Raw genomic sequence first — 6,801 nt, forward strand, 5'->3', positions numbered from 1 at the left:
GTAGTGAATGTGTGGAAAATGGTGACGTTTGTCCAGTAAATGATAGTGAGTATTGTAGTTTGGGTTGGACACAGGGGCACAAGTTTCCTTGGTGATGGGGTCAGTGGTGAGTGAACTTGAGAGATGTGATTGGGAAGTGAAAAGGCAGTCTACAAGTGTGAGAATACATGGGTTGGGACAAGGAAGTGTTTAGTATGGGAAGAGGTACGGTTAAAGGTTAGGTTGGGAGATCTTGAGGTAATGCATAACTTTATAGTTATAGAGAAAAGATGATGCCATCTTGTTTTTTAAATAGGGTAGATTTTTTGAGGATCCACAATATAGACGTAGATGTAGGAAATGGAATTCTTAGAAAGGGGGGCAGGCAAAGTAGCTAGGATTCAAGATGGTAATGTGTTGTGTAGCAAACTTTGTGGGTATAATTGATATGCTAGGAGTGAGAATGATCTGTTGATGAGGAAGAGATTGAGGAAATGCAAAATAAGTGCCTGGAGATAAGTGTGTTGCGACAATGTGTTTTGGGAGGAGTGCGTGTGGAAGACTGCCATGTGAGTTGGATGTATATAAGAGGGTTGCTAAACGTTTTGTGGTGTGCAAAAACATAGTGTACTTTTTGCATCAGGAAGGGGTGTATGACAAGGAAGTGTATGTGCCAGTGTTTTCTGTTGAGTCAGCTGTGAGTATGTGTTTGTTGGTGCATGATCGGTTTGGGCATATGGGAAAAAATAAGTTGTGGGAATGCATGAGAGAGAGATTGTATGCTCCTGGGTTGAGTAAGATTTGTGTGGATGTGGCTGTCACGTGTGAAGACTGTCAGAGGGGAAAGTATCAGAGTGTGCATGCAAGTCCACCTGTGTTGCGATTGCAGATGAAAGAGCCGTTTGAAATGCTTGTGATTGATTGTGTTTCTTTGCCCAGGACTGCGAGAGGACACGTGGGGATGATTGTGATGGTGGATCACATGAGTAAATTTGCTTATGTGGTTCCCATCAAAGATAAGAGGAGTGAAACTGTTTGCACGAATGGTGGGTCAAGTGATGTTGCCCATGTGTGTGTAAGCCGGCAAAATGTTGAGTGATAATGGACCTGAGTTTGTGGGATGGGAATTTGAAGAAATGTTGAAGGAATGGGGTATTGTGCATGTGTATTCTACTCCGTATATGCCCAGTGCGAATGGGTTGGCTGAAAGGACTGTAGGACGATGACTGAGATTTTGCGAATGATGAGTAAGAGCGACAAGGATTGGGATATGTATGTAGGACGTGCAGTTTGGGTATATAACGCCACACTGCAGAAGAGTATAGGTATGTCTCCTTGTAAATATGTGTTGAATTTTGAAAGGATTGTCAGACCGCGGTTGGGTCTGTCAGAAGGTGATCGGGATTTGTGGAAGAAAGCGAGTGAAAGGTTTGAGAGTTTTAAGATTGGATAAGGTGTTGAAAGAGGTGGTTGAGATGGGAAGAATGAATGTGAATAAAGTAGGGAGAAATTTGAAGGGCCTTTGAGATTTTGGAAGTGGGACCGAGTGGATTGAGTTATGTTTTGGGGAAATTGCGAGTAGGTGGGGGACTGGATGAGGTTAGGGCACATAACCAGCTCCGTAAGTGGAGGGAAGTACCACACTATGTTCGGGAGAATGCGATGAGTGAGTGGTTGAGGGTGAATAAGTATGAGCCGACTGTTGGTGAACAAATTGGTCTGGGAGATCGACAGTTGGTGTTGGTTGAGTATGGAAGAAAACAGAAAAGTGTGGAGAGAGGTGGAAGGGAAAAGCGTGAACGGCATGGTAAAGGGTTGGTGGTAGGGGTGCAAACGGTTGATAAAGCGTGTGCTACGGATGACTTTGGGGGAATGAATGATACTTGTAGTGTATGTGGGTTTGAGTTGACAGGGACAAGTAAGACTTCAATGAGAAGGAAACTGAATAGTGAGGAGGTGGTTGATAGGATGGATAAGTTCTTTGCGGGAGTTTGACAGAAGTATGGGTGAACTGAGTGGTTTGGTGGCCGAAATAGGGGAGATGTTGGGAACCAGAGTTGGAAGACATCGGTGAGTAGTGAATGGAATTTGGGAGGATGGTAGTGAGGGAGATAATGGGAGTTTGAAAGAAAGTGGTTTGGAAGAAGTGAATGGCGATGTAACTGAAAGAGTGTATGATGGTCCTCAAACAAGATCCAGGGGACCTGCATCTGAAGCATCCTTGGGTGTTGCGAAAGGCAATTTAGTGTGGATGTTGTGAGTGTAAGGAGATGTTGTCAAATGTAATGGGGGAGGTAATATGGGGGAGTAATTTTAGTTTATATTTGACAACATCTCCAAAGGTTGTGTGAGAGAGAGAGAGAGAGAGAGATTGGTGGAAGAATGAATGGGAGTGGTTAGATGGCGGTCGGAAGCATGTCTGTTGTGCACTCTTTAGGTAGTCAATGGAAGTCTGTTACGAGAGTTGTAAACAGTGAGGTGTCTGGTCAAGTCAGTGTTGGTTTTGGCAGCAGTTTTCCTTTGGTGTTTCGTTGTTTGGGTGTTATTTGATAGATTTTGGGTTGTGAAGTTGTTGTGCGTGTGTCTGTCTGGTTTGTGGTGAGGTTAAGAAGGTTGGTGGTGCATTTTCGGTGTCTATGAGTGGTGGTTGGGCAGGGTTGGTTTTTGGCGGGTGGTTGTACTGCTGTAAGTCGTGTGGTTTGTCTTGTTTTTTCAGGCGGTTGGTGTTCATCTGCATTTAGTTTGTTGGGTTACTGAGTTTTTGTGGGGTTGTTGGGTCTCGGGTGGTTGATTTGTGTTTGGTTGTCGTTGGTGGTTGTGTGTTGGCTAGCCTATAGCCTATATCCAGTGGACGACAGCACAGCCTAGTCCTAGGTATCAGAAGCCAGCGGTGAGTACCTGTTTGTGTTTTATTGTTCTGTATGTAGGTATTGGGCAATTGTCCTGCTGTGTTTTTTAGTGTTAAGTGGAAAGTGTGATTGAGGGTGGGTTTGATAGCCAGACAGGTTAAGTTTATGTGGGAGGTTACTTGTTTTTGTGATCCCGCCACATTATGCCTACAAAGAGGGCATAGGCACACAAGAATGCCTAGCAGACGTCATGTCCACAATCAACGAAAGGAAAGCAATAGTAGTTTTTCTGGACTTAGAAAAAGCTTATGAGCTAGCCAGTGCAGCTGCCATGCTTGAAGCCTTGGCTGACAAGGCGGTAAAGGGCAACCTTTTAGCATGGGCCAAAGGATACACGCAAAACAGACAGGCTAGATTCACCTTCCAAGGAGCAAGCTCGTACTTTCTCAGTCTGGAGAATGGAACACCTCAAGGAGGCATACTCAGCCCGTTCCTTTTCAATGTTTTAATGGAAAAATTAGCCACAACCACCCTACCCAATAAGGAGTTGAAATATTCATTTATGCAGATGATGTCTGCCTAGTCAGCACAGACAGACACAGATCTCAACCAGAACATGCAGAGTGCAATAATACAAATTGAAAATAAATGCAAAGACCTAGGTCTAAAAATCAACGCACTGCAAAGACAAAAGCAATGGCCATCAAACACAGTCTAGACCCAGATGAAATACAGCTCATGGGTGAACCCATTGAATGGGTAGACATTTTGTGTACCTAGAGTTAACATAAACAAGCAACTCTCCCCACGCAAAGAACTTGAAATACTCAAGCAGAAAGTCAAATGCAGACACAATGCCATAAGGAGGATCACCTCTCTACAACAGGGAGCAATATATCACGCCCTCAGAACCTTCTACATACAAACAATAAGGTCAACGGTTTGAGTATGCCGCACCTGTTCTCACCAGTCTCTCAGCACAGAGCAAAGAGCCTTGAAGTAATTTCAAAACTGCCCTGAGACTCATCACAGGTGCTCCAATGTGGACTAACTTATGCATTCTGAGACATGACAACAAAACTACAGTCTCTGACATACAGAATAGACCAGAGAAACACATCCATCCTGCTAAAAACCTTAAAAAATGAAAGGAACTGTCCACTAAAAGAGAGATAAAAAGTGCATTGATCTCCACGAAGAACTAGACGCACCCAAGACATACGCTGGCAACCTTTTAGAATCACTGAGAAGAGTAGGCATGCAAAGCATGCTGCTGACATCAGAGAAGACTCTCCTCTTGCTGAGTATGTAGAACCAGCACCCTGGAAACCAGAACTCTTCAATATCAACTACACAGTCCTACCGCAAGCAAGGAGCATGCACCGTTCAACAGCTGAAACAAGCAGCACAAGATTCAATAAGGAAAACGACAGCCACAAATGAATACTTTACAGATGGATCAGTAGACCTCAGCATTCCTGCAGCGGCAGCAGGAGTCTACTCAACATCACTAAAAGGGAGCTGGAGGCTCTCAGATAACGCCTCCACTCTACAGACTGAGCTGATAGCAATCACTAAAGCGCTAGAAGACACTCAACACAAACTAGGAAATACAACTATCCACACTGACTCAAAAGGAGCAATACAAGCCATCACAAAAGGCAAGGCAAAAGAAAATATCAAAACTCCTGACAAGTATATGGGCAATTGCCAACATCCACCAAATCAGAAACAGACAGATAACTCTCAACTGGATTCCAAGTCACATAGGAATCCAAGGAAATGAGGAAGCAGACTCCCTAGCAAAGAGTGGGTTACACATTAACAACATAGGTATTAAAATCAGCCACTCACTGACTCAACTTAAAAGCAAAGCCTCAGCATACTGTCAATTGGCAAGAAGAAAGCAAAGTCAGGAGAGACGGTCTTTGGAGGCTCTAACACTGCAAAGTGGTATGTAGCACCACCAGTCTGCAACCACATGACATTCCCAAAGATATGTCCAAGAGCACTAGCAGTCATAATTCATCGTCTAAGGCTGGATACCAATGCACTTAGCAAAAAGATAGTAGGCGATCCCAGGCCATGTAAGTACTGCGAAAGAATTCCAGAAGAACCTCTAGAACACTACCTCTTAGACTGTCCAGAAACGGAGCAACTAAGAGATAGGTACATAGGAAATGAACGCACAACCACTCAAATCACAAAGCACATTCTAGCAAACACCCATGAATTAGCAGGTTTCCTATGCTCCTACCCACCACCTAGGTAGGAACAGAACACAACCCTGACTGACAGCACATGGTGCAACAATCATGACCACTACCCATCCCCACCCTAACCCACATAACATGCAAGACAAAAAAAGACAAACCTCTTTAACAGACATCCCCCATTCACCTCTTGCCTCCTTCATCACCCTCCCCTCACACTCATCACTATCCATCCACCACACTCACCAGACAACACACACCCAAAGAAAGCGGACCGGAAAAGGAACATGTCTCAGAAATTCACGAGCTACCTTACTAGCTAACTGTGCCTACAACTCAAACCTTCATTCTTCCAATCTGTTGGTCTCTCCTACTAGCCAACACTTACTACTATCCAGCTTTCCCTACGACTGAAGGGTACCTTAGGGTTTAAAGGGTTTCAACCTTGCCCATCAAATCCTTCATTCAATATCAAATCACCTTCACCACATCATTCATTTATCACCAATAAGATTGCATATCCTAATCATCTCGCATCTCAAACTAATATGAATTACGGGCTGTTCTGTGAACAACAACATATTTGTATCAGTACGCTTGATAATGTCAATACGTATAGGTTGACGAAACAGCTGTCGTGTGTAAAAATACTGGAGTAAATGGAAGAACCCCATTATGTGTCCATTAGTAACCTGAACAATGAAGTAAAGAAAATAATTAGAAAATATGAGCAATTTAAAAAAAGCTGGTTAACATGAAAAAGCCATTCTATTCAATGAATGTTGTATCCATGAAAAATTGTGATATATATATATCTATATATCTATATTGATATATATATCTATATATATATCTATATAATATCTATATCTATATATAGATATATATATAGATATATATAGATATATATATAGATATATAGATATATATATATATATATATATATAGATATATATATATAGATAGATATATATATATAGATATATATATAGATATATATATATATATAGATATATATATATATAGATAGATATATATGTATATCTATCTATATAGTATATCTATCTATATATCTATCTATCTATATATCTATATATATCTATCTATTATCTATATATCTATATATCTATCTATATCTATCTATATATCTCATATATATACTATATCTATATATCTATATCTATATATCTATCTATATATCTATCTATATATCTACTATATATCTATCTATATATATATAGATATATATATATATATATATATATATATATATATATATATATATATATATATATATATACACATTTGCGGATTTCTCTCGGGAACGTTTCCCAGCATTATCGTGGAAAATTCCCACATTCGCGGTATTTTTCTATGAGAAATATCCACACATTCCTGGTTTTATTTTATCAATTTCATCATAAAATGCAATTTTTTTGATAAAACCAATTTGAAAATTTGTAGTGGGTTTTACTTGAGTTTTAACTAACCAAATAAGCTGTTTTAAGCATTTTTTATAGGGTTCCAAACATTGCGGGTTCTAACTATTCACAGGGGGATCTGGTACGCATCCCCTGCAAATAGGGGTTGGGGGACCTCTGTACACATATATATATATATATACACACACACACACACATATATATATATATATATATATATATATATATATATATATATATATATATATATATATATATATATATATAAGGGATTTTGACGAAGGAAAAATCTATTTCTGGGTGATTGGCTCGTGTCGC

The sequence above is a fragment of the Macrobrachium nipponense genome, chromosome 43, assembly GCF_015104395.2.
Source record: "Macrobrachium nipponense isolate FS-2020 chromosome 43, ASM1510439v2, whole genome shotgun sequence".
Classification (NCBI taxonomy): Eukaryota; Metazoa; Arthropoda; class Malacostraca; order Decapoda; family Palaemonidae; genus Macrobrachium; species Macrobrachium nipponense.